General features: G+C 37.9%; 1 protein-coding gene across 2 annotated transcripts in view; it reads left to right on the top strand.

Annotated features, from left to right (window-relative positions):
* dgkb (diacylglycerol kinase, beta) overlaps positions 1–19085 on the top strand; it is a 150259-nt gene that overhangs the window by 94178 nt on the left and 36996 nt on the right. The window lies entirely within an intron of this gene.

The raw sequence follows: 19085 nt of genomic DNA, 5'->3' as shown, positions 1-19085 counted from the left end.
GTATTGCCATTAAGGCTGAAATTTTTTTATTCAATTTCAAATTATTTTTATGCCCAGCGTATTTGATGGGAGATAAAATATGATGTTGCGCAAGGTCAACAGTACCAAAATGAAATCAATAAAAAGTGAACCAATGTTTTTATTTTTATTTTTTTTTTAAATATATTACAAATTGAAACGTGACGTGTACATGAATGAAAATGGAACTACATAAATGTTGAAATGAATAAAACTGAAATAGAGACTGAAAACATTTTAAATAAAATGTAGATAAATAAAAAATAAAAAATATATAAACAAATACTGAAATACGCCATGAAAATAATATCTTTATTCTGAAATAATTACATATTAAATGACACATTTAACCCATTGTGGGGCAGGTGACTATTTTTGGTTATTTAAAAACTTAACCTCATGAAGACCTAACATTTATATATGTGGACATCACTTTAAAAAAAAAATAGTTATGGCTCCTTATAAAATTTCAAGTCCCCCCCATGATGTCATAGTATTTAACTCAAACCTGCCATTGACAACGATAGACGTACAAATTAATGGCGTACCACACGCAACACGTCACTTTTCCTCATTAATATTCATGACGTTAGTAATTGTTGCTAGGCGGTTCAAGCTCGCGTTTGTCCCAATGCTAAAGGCATGTAAATAGTGTACGCACAAGATTTTTACTGAGCTAAACCTACCAATTCTGTCTGAAAATTATGTCCTTGGTGCCAAATTCACTGGTAAAGATGTGGAAGAACATACAAATGTTCAATTCAAGAGATGGCTTAAGTGTCGGGGCTGAAAAAGACGGGAAAAAGCCGACCTGATCCAGAGGTAGCTTATGATCCTTTTTCTTGTGTGCATTGCCTTATGCCACTAACATTGACATTCTCCTGTTTCAACAATCTATCCTTTACCACCATTATGCCCTGTCTTTCTTATATATTATATCCTCTGGTTGTCTTATGTCTCTGACCGTTCTTGGGGGTTATTTACATTGTTATTTTTGTGTAGCTATTGCAAATGCTACTCAGTGACAGCCAACGAACACTTTTAATTTTTTCATTATTAACAAATCTTAATTCTACCTTTTCGTCCTCTGAAGGACCATGGCCCCCAACAAAATGTTTACTATATATGAAGGTGAATGGTTTCACCTTGCTGGCGTTAAACTGGTCTTTTGGACGTCTGCATAAGTTGATCCATTGTTCACATTTTTCCTTGTTTTTGGCTTTGGGAAACATGAAGAAAACATCCTTCATATGTCGTAATGTCTAGATTCGTTACTACAAGTTACTGGCAGAAAACAAGTAGTAATGACATAAGTTGTACGCGAGGACGTGTCTATGTTGACTCACTTCTGAGTTACGATGGCGATGTCAAGGTCTAAAATAGCATTCGTGCGGTACGCTATTAATTGAAACTGCCAGGACTAACAGCGAATGCTTATCTTTCAGTGGTATTGATAATATGATTGCTGTCAGGCTCTCCCAGTCAAAATGGATTCGACGTCTACCGCCGTCAATGGCTGCTTGAGTGTTAAATGAATGCCCTATAAGAGGTTAAATATATATAGTTGTAGTTATGTAGAGTTGTCCAATATTATTGAGTAACCAATAATAATCAGCCGACCATTGGTGCATATTGGTCTTGGGCCAATATGCATGTTGCCTTCAGAGTGAAAGTTGAAGCTTTCTGCCTTTGTACAATGGCTGGTCACATCTTAGCACAGCAGTTATGCTTATTGACCAATAGATGCCTCCAAACTGAAATGTTTGGGATCTGTTATATGAGCAGACCATTTGCATTCATGATGCAAAAAAATAAATGAACAATAAATGATTGAAAAATAATGAATTATAAACTCATTACATATAACTACTTTGTTACCAAAAAGAAAGTCACTCATAAAACTAGAAAAGTAATAAAATACAAAAAATATGTACAAAGCCCATCAAAATCACATTTCAGGAATTGTCTTTGCATAACCTGCCTGTATTTGTAATGCTTTGGTCGACCCTAGTGGCTCTTAGGTGTAACTACTATAAACATGATTTAAATTGTGAATGATTCCTTTTATTTAATTATGGACATTTTGGATCATTTCAATTTATATTATTTATATGGGACATTTTTTTCCATAACTTCAGTTGAAGTTATTTTATTTTTCCCTTAATGTTTATTTTATTTGGAAAATCTTGAAGTTGTTACATTTATCATTATTAACCAATCCAGAGGGGCTTAACAATACAATTAGCAGTAACACTTTAAGTGACAACTGCATATATCGGTATCAGTTTGTAGCGGTATCAGTTTTTTGGAGTTGGACAATATTGGGATATCGGTTGTCGGTTAAAAAAGTAATTATTGGACAACTCTATATGTTGCATTTTGACATTCAGAAATACTTTTCGTTATAGGATGTAGACATGACAAAAATGCTTTTTATCAATTCACGGAGAATGGCAAACAGCTACCATCACAGGCGGTAATGAAAATGAAAACCATTTTCAAGCATCTACTATATGTTGTCTTGAGGAAAATAGGTAAGCGCAGTGTGTCGTTCGGAGCGTAATTAAGGCAGCGGCTCGTCATCCCCGACTGGCTCCCTCCTTCCTCCCTGGCGACCCGCTGTTTAGCGTCTCCGCCGATGACGAATGGATGCTCCTCATATTTAGCCTTTGTGATGAGCTGCGGGAGACGTGTTCACCTTTCGCACACGGACAAATGTGGCATCACCAGTATGTTTCCATCAATATTTAACGTCTGCCCATACGTCTCCACTAGCGCCGGGGAGTCATCCAGGCCCTAATTGAATTGGCTTGGCTAGTTTGACATGGCGGATCAGTCAGAGCGATGACACGCCGCCTCCTAATAATCCCATTTGCGCTCGTTAGCATATGTTAGCCTGATCCTGGTGCGCCATTTAGCCACGCCACATCCTCCTGACGCTCATTCAACAAAAATGTGATGTGAGCGTTCCCATAAGATGGCATTTTGGATCTATTTTCGCTTTCTTGTTTGGTTGTGTCGACTTGTTTGGTCTACTGAATTTTGAAATGGGTGTTGTTGTTTTGTAGAAAATGGCACAATATTTGGAGATGCATGGATTTTCATTAATTCATTGATCTGCCATTGACAATGGCACTTAACCAAACCCTTAACTCATTCGCTGAAACTGATGGCGATAGGAGTTCAATCCAGCTGAACTTGTTTAAACTTTTAAACACCTGAGCCTATTTTGTCCGAATTTGCATGCCTTTGATGTTGCGTTTATATTTCAAAGAAAAAATTGTTCAAATGGCCTGGTTGGGTCCCTTTTTTCAGGACACCATAACCTTCATGTCCAAACTGTTGATTTCTTCACTGACCAATTCTAATCAACATTTTGGACCCAAAAAGATTTTTATTTTTTTTTTAAATCCCAAAATCTTTTGTCAAAATTTTTAACATTGACGTCCCATTAACCCTTCAACACCTGAGCCTATTTTGTCCGAATTTGCATGCCTTTGATGTTGCGTTTATATTTCAAAGAAAAAATTGTTCAAATGGCCTGGTTGGGTCCCTTTTTTCAGGACACCATAACCTTCATGTCCAAACTGTTGATTTCTTCACTGACCAATTCTAATCAACATTTTGGACCCAAAAAGATTTTTTTTTTTTTTTTAAATCCCAAAATCTTTTGTCAAAATTTTTAACATTGACGTCCCATTAACCCTTCAACACCTAAGCCTATTTTGGCCGAATTTGGATGCTTTTGATGTTGCCTTTATATTTCAAAGAAAAAAATGTTCACAATGGCCAGGTTGGGTCCCTTTTTTTTCAGGACACCATAACCTCCATGTCCAAACTGTAGTTTTCTTCACTGATGAATTATAATCAACATTTTAGACCCAAAAAGACAAAAAAATCCCAAAATCTTTTTTCAAAATTTGTCATGTTGATGTCCCATTGACAACCAAACATGCTCGACCAACCGTTTTGAAGCTTGATAATATTGTTCAACTTGCTAGCATAAACATTCAATAGAAAAGATAAGACTGAAAAGTTTTATGTTTGACAATTCGAGACAAACAGCAGATATGGTGATAGGCGCGTTCGGCCTTTACACATACTATGGTCAAAACAGGTTATATGCAGTGCAAAATAGTGAAAAAAATATATATAAATACATATACGTATATCATCTAACACTAAAAGGGTTTGGAGGACATCTCTGTGAGATTAGGTATTGTACCCATCACCTTATCAACAATATACAGTATACATGCAATAAAGCTTCTCAAACACAAACATCTACCGTATTTTTCGGACTATAAGTCGCAGTTTTTTTTCATAGTTTGGCTGGGGATGCGACTTATACTCTGGAGCGAATTATGTGTGAAATTATTAACACATTATCATATCATTTCACATGTCATTTTGGTGTTTTGGAGTGACGCTGATGGTTTGGTAAACTTCTTAGAATGTTCTTTATGCTATAGTTTTCTGAATAACTTTTTATAGCTATGTTCGTTAACGTACCGGGCACGTTTGCATTCTGTTGTTCATGCATCATGCAACATTATCATACTGTACACTTATTCAGCATTTTGTTCTCTATTGTATTAATATTTTAAATTGCCTTTCAAGACGAAATATCTGTTCTATGTGTTGGATTTTATCCAGTAAATTTCCCCCAAAAATGCGACTTATACTCCAGTGCGACACTTATGTATGTTTTTTTTCTCTTCGTTGGGCATTTTATGGCTGGTTCGACTTATACTCAGGTGCGACCTATAGTCCGAAAAATACGGTATATACATACTGGTAACATTGATAGTAAAAAAAAAAAAAATCAAATATAACATTGAAAAAAAGCCTTATCAAAAATATTGACAATTAACCAGTTCAGTTCATTTTTTTTTTAGGCATGCCACTCAGTTTCCTCTTGAACAGGACACAGAGCTTCGTCACACACTACGCCGCACAGCCCACTCTTCCACCGTTTAGCGCTACTGTCACTTCTCATTCGCCGAGACGCTGACTCATCCGAATAAAACAACGACAAACCTGGCTCATCCTCTTGAGTTGATAAAATAATGCATTAGCTTGCGCTAAATTTAGTTTTCGATTCAATTCCCACGTTTGAAAGTCGCTCACTCAATCCAAACTGCCGTCGCTCGCTACCTCACCTCCCTCTCTTAAGATGTCGCCTCGCTCGGCAATATATTAAAAGTTTTTGGGTGACGTTCTTCCTTTGTGAACTCACAATGGCCCCAGGCATATGTAGTCTTTTGTGGTGCTTTCGGTTTTGAAAAAGGACAAGAAATGAAGGAAATATGAATATAAACACATGGTCCATGCAGCGCTTTAATGCTTATTTATGAGGGCAATAAAACTGACATTATGACAAAATGACATTATTTCCCGCTTTACTTAGTCGATTGACTTCCAAGTAAAAATGGGCGTAGACCTCAACTTCCGCACTTTCAAATGAGACCAACCAGTGGCATGTGGATGACGTAATTACAGCCTGACGAGGCCTCAAAGATGATATATGTAATTTTGTCGCCGCCGACACGTTCGGTGTTAAAGGGTTAATTTATTTTAAACATTTTTTAAATACAAATTTAAAGAGACTCAAAAAACAAAAACAAAAAATATATATATACTAGTATATATAATTTTGCTGTTTCTCAGTAGCTGCAATTGATGGCAATGGACGTCCAGTTTTCTTAACTGGAAGGAATGGCAATTATCATTCACTTTGTCCACTCTTAAAAACAGTATATATTTCAAAATGCAATTTTAGAAAAATCTAATATAATTTTTAAAATTTTATATATATATATATATATATATATATATATATATATATATATATATATATATATATATATTTAAACTAAATAAATCCTTAACCATCACTAAAATCATTTACTCAATAGCTGTAACTTATGTTGATAAATGTCCAGTCCATTTTAACTGGGTGGGCTGGCAGCTACCAGACATTTTTCTTGAATTTTTATGTATTTATCTATTTTTTTATTAAAAAAATATATTAAAAACTGATACTGACTCACACTTTACTCATCAACAAAATCCTTTACTCATTGGCTGCCGTAGGCTAGGAGGGCTGGAAACGGTCATTCCAATTTCCAGCTCTTCTGAATTCAAATGGATTAGACATCTATGCTCGTCCATGGCAACATGTGTCAATCAGCGACGAAAATTTTGTTGTTTCATAAATACTTTTATTGCAGAAAAGCTCAATTCCAACGTCTAACCACGTGTCTCTTGCTATGTCAGCTTCCATCAGTGTTCTGCCAAAGGACATTTTTCCCCCTCTTCTATGATAAGTCGCGCTTAGTTCCAATGGTCACGAGCCCCGTGGACAAATTCAACAAAAATCTCTGCTACCTTGTGAAACTATCAGCATGCATTATTGAAGTGGCAAGGATAGTGTGTAATAGAGAGATCCTAAAGCCATTCGCCGGTGTGAATTATTAACAGGATTCAAATAACAGACAGAATCATTTTCTTAAAATACCTCAATCATTTTTCACGGAAGCCTTTTAAAATGGTTGGGAAACAATGTGGATGCCTGGTGTTGACATCCGTTGACGTATTTAAAAAATAAATAAATAAAAAGGGATAACACAATATTTTTAATGAAATATTGAGTTTATTTCTATCTCTAAACTGTAAATCTTCAAATGTTTGGTCTTCTTAGCTTTTAACCCTTTCATGGACAGTTGACAGCTATTCAAAAGATGACACCTAAGATCTATAACACTTTATAGAGCAAGAGACTTTTTTGGTCATTTAAAAAAAAAAAACTAAAATATCAGTTATCAACATTGTATTTAATTTATTTCTTATAATTCTGAATACATTTATGAATTCATTGTTAACTCCTTCACTCCCAGCCATTTTCACCGGTGCAACCCTCTTCGCTCCCAGCCGTTTTACTGGATTTTGACTGATTTTGCAAGGACCACAGAAAATTCTGTTCTATTGCTATATAAACAGGGGTGCACATAATTTTTTTGCCCAGGTTCTCAGAGGAGGACCTGTAGATGTGACTTGGTTCTCATTGAGCTTGAGAGCCGACCCGCCTGATGCGATACATTTATGACAAGCTTTACTTAGAGGCAATTAACTTTAATTAATTATATTAACAATTAATGCTTGATTAACATCAACTGGCACAACAAAATTGCCATTACTTTGAAGTGAAATGTAAAGAAATAAAAAGCACCAATTCAATATAAAGGGCATTATGCGGCTCCCACATTAACTCCAAGCCTTTTTAAAAGTGGGATGTCCTCCTCATAAGACCTCATTGAACGTGCATGTTTAGCTTTGTAAAATGCGAGCAAAAACACGTTTGTCAGTGCATTTCGCTGTTCATTACCTTTACTCCACCCTATTCCGCCACTTGTCCATAGGGCAAGTGGGGTCCTGTTTGACATCGATAGTTTGCTTAATTGCCACATGCGCTCTGTTTTTTTCGTGCTTTTCAAAGTTTGGGTGGCTGAAATTCTTTGACCCTACATAAAATGCGCTGCTCTTATCGGCGACATTGGGATTCTCACGGCACATTTTGTACCACATTTCCGTGCGAGCATCATTTGCTTCTAGCCATGGTACCTCCTGTAGCCACTTTTCAGCAAAAGTCCTTTTTTTCGGTAGCTCCGGTGACGTCTCTGTCGTCTGTCTGTCTTTTGACGGGGGTGGGGGAACACGGAAGTAATTACTCAGTGTGGCCTGCCTCTTCGACATTTTGAGAAGTTATTTTCTCGTGTCCGCCGCAAATACAGTGGTCAGCCATCGGTACGCAAACGCGTATGGAAACCGTTGAGGGCCAGCGCGTTTGTCTACGTCCAGTACGCATGCGCGCATGCGGACCACTTATGTGCACCCCTGTATATGAACATGGAACCCACCAAAAGAAAGATTACTCTCTTCAGCAGGACAAAAAAAGATAGTTCACATCTTTTTCCATTCTTTAGAAATCAGCATTAGAAAATAGCTTAGTCTGAGCAATTTTCCAATTTCTGATGAAAAAACAAAGAAATTGAGCTTTTTGTGAAAGCATATATTTCAAACATAACTTTGACTTTACACAGCTATTTATTGCTTTAGTTACATCCCAAACATCTGAATAATGTTTTCCTTCTACAAAAAAACATAAACAACAAGACAAATAGAGCTTTTGATAGCAAAGTAACTATTTATATACACATAACTAACTGAGAGATGACGCTGTTGTGGCCGTGACAGCCGGGGTAAACTTTTCCCTCATCGCCGCCTGTCTCTGCTCGGTGAGCAGCACGGACTCAACAGCGTAGTCTGCTGCACTTGTGGTCCCGGTCGTTCTGCTTGGTCGTTCAGCGCCTGGCATCCCGGACGTCCATTTGGTCATCTTCCGCCGGGGCCCCGGTTGTGCGGCCAGCTGTTCGTTCCGTTGAATCGGGTTGCGGGTCTTACCAAATGCGCTACTGCCCTCAAGCGGCCATTTTTATTGCTTTAAAATGGATTTTCAGCGTTGTGCTTTGGAGCTAAGTTGAATCAGAACCCAGAGATGTCTTTCATGAAAAAAACGTAAAAGACGTATAAATATGTCTTTGGGACACTGAAACAATTAAAAATAGAACATATTTATAGTTTTTTAGGAGCAAATGAGTTAATAACAATGAATGGGTTCATTCGCCCCTCTAGTCAAAATGGATTGGACACCTACCACCGTCAATGGCGGACAGTGAGTTAAATGAGTGCCCTGTTAACAGTTAAAAATAATAATCTGTCCATGAAGGGTTATTGCACAGAACAAAAACACTTTTTTAGGATTGAAAAATATGATTCTCTAAAAAATCTTTTTATTTTTATTATATATTTTTTATGGTATTAAAGAAACAGAACATCAAATCATCTTCAATTGCCAAACACAATTGCCTTAATTATGAACGCAGAAGATTTCACGTTGATGGAATGTGGGGGTCTCGCACTGCTAGCCATCATCCCCTCCCCTTCCCTCGGCACCTTGTGTCCTATCCATCTTGTATATTTGCACCTTGGGGTGATTACTAGGGCCAAGGTGTGAAGATTTGACACTCGGCAGATAGATTCATTTACTGCCACTGCCGGACCTGGAGGTGATAATGAGGTCGAGGATTAAAAGCAGACAATCAGCCGGCCCGTGACGAAGGCTGCTTCTCCTCCTTCGTTAAAAAAGAACCCCCCTCTTGCCATCAGCCGGCATTTTTTGCTGATCTCTCATGTAATTACGTGCTAATCTGTGACTCGGAGGGGAAAAGGAAGGATGGCAGGAGAATAAAGACATCGGCAGGTTTGTAAAGTTTGGACCTCGGGGCTGTTCAGTGTGTCATTAGGAATTCAATAAAGCTGTGTTTTTTGCTACGCTGTTTAACTTTGGTGCCGCCATCCGTCCGATGTCTTTCGTTTCAACTACGGTGATGCCAAAAGGTACGGGGGACTTCGTTCAAGATACTTAACTTACTGCATAGGTCGCAGTTGTGACTTGTACGCCTGATATGCTATCCTTGCACTGACCATTGCCCAATTTAGACTTGGTCGTAAAACCAAAAAAAAAAAAAAAAAAAAAAGATTACAATCTAGCATTAGCCTTAGCCATAGACTTCATAATGTATTGACAGGACACGGGGCCGATAAATAGGGAGCCTGCATTGTTGGCGAGGCCGTCAAAGCTGACCGAGTGGAATCACAGACAAAGAGCTTTTTTGTTGAAAATTCTTGTGAATAAATGCTTAAATCCTTGTATTCTTTATAGAAATGGACATAAAACAGTCTCAATTCTTGGTTAAAACTAGGGGGGCACGATATCCATTTTTTGAAACCGATTTCGATAACTTCCTGCTCCTCAAGGCCGATACCGATACTATAACCGATTATATAAATTTTCAACGTATATTCACCTGAGTTTCTGAACACCTGTAGGTCAAAAATACTAGTGGTTGATTCAGCTTGGATTTGCCTTTGAACGAACCAGAATTTTCATGATGACATGAACGTTATTATAATGAACAAAACAAAGACAGTAACAAAACTTTGCATAATGGAAAAACAGGAGTGGAGACAAACAAATCCCAATCCGACACCGTGCCAAAAGTATTATTAATAGGGCCGATAATATATTAGGTTATCGGATTTATTGGGATGACGTCATAATTCCTATTATCGGACCGATAATTATCGGACTGATAATTATCGTGCACCTCTAGTTAATTCTTTATTTCTTTATAGATATGGACATAAATCAGTCACGATTCTTGGTAAAAAGCAAAACAAAAAACAAAAAAAAAACAAACGTGCAGTTAGCATTTATTTTACGTAAATATGTCGAAGTACAATTCTAGCCTGTTAGTAAATGTAGCCGACGGCCGCCTTATGTAAACAGAGCTTTTCCGGTGAAAATTCTTGTGAATAAATGCTTAAATCCCCAAATTCTGTATAGATATGGATGTAAAACAGTCTCGATTCTTGGTTTAAAGCAAAAAAAAAAAGTGCAGTTAGCATTTATTTAACGTAAATATTACGAACTATGATGCCAATGCTGTAGCGGCTAATTTCTCCCATTGATTTGTTGTACGTTTCAAAATCCATGCATGGTACGAAAAATATAATAATTATCTTGAATCCTCGAACAAATCACTCCTGAGACAATCCTTCCTTTTTGTATGTGGTACAGCTTTCGTACTTTTTCACCACAAATCCAGCGTTAGATTGCTGCGTGCGTGCGTTTATGAATAGCTCCTCTTGATGTGGGTGGCCCCCTACTTGAAGGCGAGGTGCAGTGCATGACCGATCTGACCCGTTAATACCATTATGAATTCTGTGCATTAGCTATGTATTCTAACTACTGTATACAGCAGGTTACACTCAAAATCTACAAAAAATCTAATAGAAAAAAAATACAACATTCCGTACAACAACAAAAATATTCACTGTACTGTAGACAAACTGTACTTGCGAACAAAACTTGTCCGAGGAAGAAATAAAGACCAACATCATGGCCGAAGTTGCAACTGTGTTCGGCGTGCAGACATCTTGGTTTTCACAACAATGTCGCCAAGCGACCTCAACAAGGTGCTCTAGCAGTGCGCAAAAAACAATTGTGAAAATGTCAAAAATGTTTGATAGTGATGGTGAAGAGGAATTTGTTGGCTTCCATCCCTGATGATTAGGAAAAGTTACCGTAAGACTGTTAAAACGGAAGTTCAGAATTTTTGACATTAGGCTTAATCTACAAGTTAGGAAGGGTTTATTAGTCAGTGGAGTTGATTTCAACAATTTGTTAGTTATTTAAGTCATTTCAGGGCTCCGGAGTGGCTAAGCTAGCGTGAGTCAATGGTGCCATCCTAGCATGCAAAAAAACAAAAACAAAAACAATATTAACATATCTTACATAGTCAAATAAATCCGAAATGCAGATCATTGTTCAAAATGCCCATTTAACCAAAATAAGGTCACACCTAACTGCCGTCATTCATTTTTTTCTGCAGAACAATTTTTTTTTTAGATGGGTAATGCAACCACAATAGAGAGGAGTGCATCGGCCACTCGTGCTCATGCTGCATTCGAGGAAGTCTGACTTATCCCACTTGGATGGTACCAGTTGCAACCTCAAAGTGTTCCAAGCGTGTTTTTATTTTGACCATCAAAAGACATGTTGACATCCAGCAAACCTGCCTTCACGTAAGTGATCAAATAGTGGAGGAAAAACTACGGCGAACATAAACAGACCACTCTGTAAACTGCCTTTTATAGTTTTACTATTGACAGTCTGTTTTTTGACGGGTAGCAAATTTTGTCGAGTGACATTTGATTGAAGCAACACTTGTCGTGGTACTTTTTTTTTTTTTTTTTTTTACTTCAAGACTAGGGCCTCCCAGTTCAAGTGGCGTTCCTGTGATATTTTTCCTGGTCGGAGGTTGGAAAACTCCGACTTCCCACCGTCCTCGAATGCAGCATCAGTCTGCGGAGTCTTGACTGAAGAACGGCAACATAGTGAAACGTTCATATTAGGGCTGTCAAACGATTAAAATTTTTAATCGAGTTAATTACAGCTTAAAAATTAATTAATCGCAATTAATCGAAATTCAAACCATCTATAGAATATGACATATTTTTCTGTAAATTATTGTTGGAATGGAAAGATAAGACACAAGATGGATATATATATTCAACATGCGGTACATAAGTACTGTATTTGTTTATTACAACAATAAATCAACAAGATGGCATTAACATTATTAACATTCTGTTAAAGCGATCCATGGATAGAAAGACTTGTAGTTCTTAAAAGATAAATGTTAGTACAAGTTATAGAAATTTTATATTAAAACCCCTCTTAATGTTTTTGTTTTAATAAAATTTGTAAAATTTTCAATCAAAAAATAAACTAGTAGCCCGCCATTGTTGATGTCAATAATTACTTACACAATGCTCATGGGTGCTGAAGCCTATAAAATCAGTTTCACCCAAGCGCCAGCAGAGGGCAGCAAAACTCCACAAAACACAATTAACAAGTGGGCATTTCACTATACTGTCATTTAAATCTGTCTGAGCGGGGCATATGCGTTAATTGCGTCAAATATTTTAACGTGATTAATTTTAAAAATTAATTACCGCCCGTTAGCGCGATAATTTGACAGCCCTAGTTCATATAGAGGCTGCGGAAACACAGAAGAATTGAGAGTTTCCACAAATTCCCTATGAAGAACGAGGAACAATGCAAACTGTGGGTACTTGCTGCTGGCTACGACATAAACACACAGGTGGAAAAAATATCACTCCGCTCCTCTGTGGGTTACCTACAGAGCTGCTGGATTACAAATGTTGCTGTTCGTACTACTGTACAGTTATTGACTTGCATCCTGAAAACATAGCCAACAGTATTGTTTGCTAATTAAAGCCCTGCTAACTCAAAGATTAAGCCTTATGTAAAAAATTCTGAACTTCCTCTCTAAGACAAATAAACAAAAAAATATAAATTTGATATATTTACCACATTGGCATTATTTTGTGTACTTAGTTGTTGTTATGTAAGATGTTACTAAATAAAATAGTCAATAAATATTATAATAAATTAAAACGTTTTGTTTTCGTCATATTGTTTCAAATATTTGCCCCAAAATCTCCCATATTGTGGTACGACCTATTCGAGAGTCAACCTAAAGTATCTACTTCTTTAACCCCAAACTAGTAGTGCGATCTATCTGCCGGAGCGACCCATACGTGAGTATATAAGTATATATTTTTCAGTGGGAAATCCAAAATTGATCCCAATTTTTCGCTGTCACGTCAAACTTAGATCAGACTTTTGGAAACCCACTGGTTTCACCCTGGCCCAATAAGCACTCTTCTGGACGCCCAATTTTCAGTTTCTTTCCAGACAGCCTCTTGTTATGAGCCTGTACCTCCTAACATTTCTCTTTTTCGAGTTAACACCAGTCTGCTGACTGCAGCAAGCCAGGTGTTGAATTTCAAAGGTGTCATATGATTGCAAGTACAACAAAAGACTAAGATTCAGATGAAAAAAAGAAGGGGCAACTTTTCTTTTTCTTAAGATTGCATCAAAGAGCTATTATGACCATACACAAAATAATCTGGTAACACTTTATTTGACGTTAGCTTCATTAAACTGTCATAAGACCGTCATAATTATGACATGACATTGTCATCAGGATTAATGAATGCTTATGATGGCAAATTATGTCACTAACTCCATTTATGTCCAGTCCGCATTGTTTACATCCATTCAAAAGTGACATAATTTGTCGGTTGACACAGTGACATCTATCATAAGCATTCATTAACGCTCATGGACAGTGTCATGTCGTAATTATGATGGCCGTATGATAGTCATATGAACCCACTGTCAAAGTATTACTAAAAATCTATTCTGTAAACCAAAATTCTGTCACCTGGGCCAAGAAACGAAATAATCTGATTTCCTCAAGGACTACATAAATCAGAATGTTTACTGTTAAGAGGCTAAAGGTACCGAACCCCTACGTGCATTCACCGAACGCTTCGGAATTTCATAATAAAGCCATTTTTTAAAAACGAATTCAAAGCTTAGCAAGCTAACCTCTAAGTGAATACCTGTTCAAATTTTTTTTAGATTTCAAATTTACTGCAGATAATTTAGCCTTTTGCTGTTGATTTTCATGTTGGTAAATAAAATGATTTTAATTTGATTTCACACAGTTCGTTTTTAGTTTTCATGTATACATTTTCATTTTATTGTTGCATCCTTGCATCACATACTATTTTCATTGCGTAAAATGACGGCATGTATAAAAAAAATATCTGCAGTTCACGCTGTCTGTAGGTCTGTAATACTTCCTTAGACCAAGTGCCAGTCAACCTTCCACTGAGCAAACCGACTTCTCCTCCCATTAGATAGAGGGCTAGCATTTTAAAGAAATAGAATAAAGCCTGTAAATTGAGGGCAAACCAGTCCACAGCCTGGTCTAAAACGCCACTTTGCCTAGATTTAGTCAGCGTACAAAATAAAGCTGTGTGTTTCTTAACCTTCATCGAAACCCTGAGACTTACTCACCGAACCCCAGTTTAGAACCACTGGTCCAGACAATTAACAAAAATAGCTGTCAATTAATCTGATACCTGATTGGTAGCCCTAATTTAAATTGTCTGAATTCAGGAATCATTGAGACGAAGTCAAGATCAAGATTTTTGGAGTCAAGACTAAGGCCAAAATAAGATAATGGAGACAGAGTCCAGATCAAGACACAAGGGAGTCAAGGACAGGACCTAGATGAGTTCAAGGCCAGACAAACTGTCGAAAATTGTCCTGAACCAAGTGCTATTGTCCAGCTCTAAGTGTAGCCATTGAAGATCCCAGAAAATCCACACCGACCAATCAAATCGCAGCCCAGAACAGAGCCTTGCTACTTTGCCTGAACCGAAATAACCCAAAAACCAACTGATTTCTTTCTGTCCTTGGCAGCACCTTGATGTCCCCTTGATATTTGGCCTTCTATTTAAGGTCTTCTGACATCTAACGGCCTCAGCGCGGCCCTCCCGGGACGCCCCGCCCTCATGGGGGCCCCCGCGGGCCCCCAAGCTCCGGCTGTGCTGTGTAACCATCCTGAGTTAACCTTTCCCGAAGGCGCAGGGAAGCCCGGGCATGCGGCGCTCTTTAGCATAATGAGCCGTGTTCATCAAAGCGCCGCCATGTGCTGGATGGGGCGACACCACAATGTGTGTGTTTCTGTGCGTGTGTGTTGGAAATGACACACACATACACACTTTGCCGCCCTCGGACCTCATTTGAGGATGAAATCGTTTATGCGACCAAAGTGTCATCTATAATTAATGACCACTTGTGTGTAATTTAGAAGTAGCTCACCTGTGGCCCCTGTCCCACAGCTCAGTTGGAGCGCACACACATGCACTTACACATACACTTAACCTCTCCTTAAGACACTTGACTTGTCCTCAACTAGCTGCCATTGACAACAATAGATGTCCAATCTATTGAGTTTTATGTTACCTGTGTTACCACATTTTTCCGAAATTAAGGCCTTAGCAGTACTCTAAAAGAGTGATGACATATTTTTTGAAAACGTGAGTTAGGCTATAAAAGCATTTGGACAAACTCAGGATATCCCAAGGAACAATTATTTGTACTCTTCAGTGATGAAATAATGCCCTTAATGCAGGGGTCCCCAAACTTTTTCCTGTGAGGGCCACATAACTTTTCCCTTCTCTGTTGAGGGGCCGGGGTCAGTTTGTAACAGACAAAAGTGTGACGATTGCAGGAGTGCCTAAGTGTAAAAAAATATTGTTTTTCAGAAAGCCAAAATCAAATAACCCTTTCTGGATTCTTCACGGAACAAAAGTAAAAAAAATATATATATACATACAGTGGGGAGAACAAGTATTTGATACACTGCCGATGGGTTTTCCCATTGGCAGTGTATCAAATACTTGTTCTCCCCGCTGTATATATATAAATTATAATATAATATAATAAATAATAATAACATTATTAACCCTTAGATGCACAAGTTACTGGATCCTACACTCTTCCATAAGTGGGTCAAAAATGACCCATATTAGAACCAATGTGATTTTATGCCATTTTTGTGAAGAATAGTCACTTGTATATTAATTAGTATGATATTTGGGGCCACAAAAGAATCATTTCATGCTTGAAATATCTTTATGATTCAATTAACATTTTTTGAAGGGGAAAAAAAACAACAACAAAAAACAGAACAACTATAGACTTCATCCATCCTTGTATTTTATCATCAATGATGAAGAGCTCCCATGCATCTTTTTGGTGAGACAGCGGTGCTAAGCCCTTTTCTGAGGATATTGTGGCTCTGTGTTCTGCCCTGGGTGGAATCTTATGAGTCAGATTGATCCTGTTCAGTTGGATTTCCAGGTGGACAACTGCCACTGCCACCTGGACAATAGTCTGGGTCCTCGTCATCAGAAATTTCGGACACTTGAGTCCAACCCTGTCACTGCTTCTCCATCATCCAACATCTGTAGGACCATTTCAGTTGTAAATCTAGCACAAATACGATTTTTTCGTGTTTTTCCGACTCGACGGAACGGGAAAAGTCGCATAAAAGTGGACCATTTTCAAATTCGATCCAGATCACTTTCGTATGTGGTTAAAATCCCCTCCGAGCCACATTTTCCCAGAATATGGCAGCGGTCCGAACTGTCAAGTCCCCCAAATTGGAATTCATACAGCAAATAACATCAGCAAAGAGCGAGAGAGACAGGGTGCTACGGTAGCGGTGCAGCTGTGCATTAGCGTCAGCGCCTAGGTTGAACGCGGCTTTTGGGGAAGCAGCGGGCTTGACAACAGTCATAAAAAAAATAAAATGAGTTGAGAATAAGCCTGACAATGCTCGTTTTTCTCTCTGCTCCCTGCTCAGCGCATCTTGTACTGCGAATTAGAGCGCATGTGTGATACTTGAACAGGCTCAATGGACAAAGGCAGTCTGAACGGGTACGCCAAAGAAAGCAGACATGACAAAAAAAGAATCAGAATTTTGCATAAGGACCTGTGGTATGAACCTAGACTTAGTTAGCTAGCTAGTTATGAAGGAGGTTAATTTGTTGATAAATAATAATAAAGAGTCATGAAAGACACACACACAAAATAATATATTGACATAATACTTACAGTACACGTATCAGCGCTTGCTGTGTAAAATAATCTTCTTAAGGGATGTCACTTTTTACATACCTAGTCTGTGTGGTCCACAGTAAATTTATTCCTGACAGCCAAAGTTGATAAGAATGAAAGATTACCATTGGATTCCATAGAAAATGCATGTGGGTCATTTTTGACCCACTTGTGGAAGCTTAGGGTAGTAATACAAAAATGACAATCTCTTCAAATGTATAAAAAGTTCATCAAAAAATTGAATGGCATTATATAAAAAACATGTTTTTTGAGGAATACCTGGAATATGAATTGATAACATTTTTTCATTCCAAAGATATTTTAAGAAAACAATCTCACCGTGTCATTTTTGACCCACTTATGCATCTAAGGGTTAATTAAATAGATAATAACCAAATAATCCTCTCTGAGTTCTTCACAGAAAAAGGCCAGGAAATAAATAACACTATTGAGAAAAAAGAAGAAAAAAAATTCAAAATGCTCTCTGGTATTGTTCAGGGGGCCGGACCAAATGTGGAGGCGGGCCTTATCTGGCCCGCGGGCCGTAGTTTGGGGACCCCTGCCTCAATGTATTGTAACTTTTTCCCCTCCATTTCAATTCCATTCTGAAATGGTGCCATTGAACCTCAAAAACAACTAAAGGGTTTGATTGATTGACTCACGTCTAGTCATGTGCCGATAACCGGTTTCAAGGTATACGGTGGTATGAAAACGTCACTGTTTCAAAACCACAAAAATCTTCCGTCATACTGTCCTCACGGTATTTGCGATTTTTTTTATGTCCCAAAAATGCAACTCTCTACCCTCCCCCACTGGTTGTTTGTCAGTGTCAGTGAGTCAGCTGTGCTACACGATGGATGGAGGAAGTGAAACTCCTGAACTTCCCCCACCCCATCGAAGAAAACAAAATCGCAGGTATGGGAATACTTCGGCTACAGAAAAGTTACAGATGGCCGTGGCTTAGACAAGGAGGGCCAACCGACATGTAAAACATGTTTGCAGAGGTTGGCTGCTGAGGAGGCAATACCGCCAATAGATTTCGCATTTATACAAAATTAAAGGTTAGTAAACATTATCATGAACGTTTCCCACCAGGTACGGGAGTTAACTCCAGTGTGTTTAGTGTGACTAGCGGTGGTAAAATTTGTTTTTTTTTCCTCTTTGGCAACTGTCTGTGTTGAGAAAGAGAGTGTGTATATAATGTAAACTTCATTCGAGTCATACACACATGCTTTGATGGAAAATAATGGTTATAATGTTGAGCTGTGGCTGTGGGTTTACACTCCACTAAAGGACTGCATTTATTTTCATTTTATTTAGAATATTTCAGTTATTTTTAAAAATAATCTTTACATTATACTTATGTTCCAATTTGCTAGTAAATTTAGAAATCGTGTTCAATTGATTTTTTAAAATTCATATACAGTGGGGAGAACAAGTATTTGATACACTGCCAATGAACAAGTATTTGATACACTGCCAATGGCAAAAACCCATTGGCAGTGTATCAAATACTTGTTCTCCCCACTGTATCTCAAAGTAACGCATTTTAGAACTGTAATCGCAATACCGTGAAACCGTGATATTTTTACTTAAGGTTATCAATCATACCGTCAGAATCTGATACCAGTACATGCCTACTCGCGTCCAAACCATGCATGCCATGCACTTATTGCAAGATCCAAATGGCAATCTGTCAGCTGATTCGGACTGCCAGCAACTTTTGTGTACTTCGACAGAGACATTAAATCCTCTTAATTGATTTTGTTTTCTTTGAAAATCAGCAGAAAAATTGTTTTTTTTTTCAACAATAAATTCAACGCGCTGAGCGTGAAGAATAGACCAATCAGAGGTCAGTTTAACTCCCTATGCC

This window comes from Corythoichthys intestinalis, chromosome 4 (assembly GCF_030265065.1).
Source record: "Corythoichthys intestinalis isolate RoL2023-P3 chromosome 4, ASM3026506v1, whole genome shotgun sequence".
NCBI lineage: Eukaryota > Metazoa > Chordata > Actinopteri > Syngnathiformes > Syngnathidae > Corythoichthys > Corythoichthys intestinalis.
The sequence above is the reverse complement of the archived record's forward strand: the minus strand, read 5'-3'. Positions and strand labels throughout refer to the sequence as shown.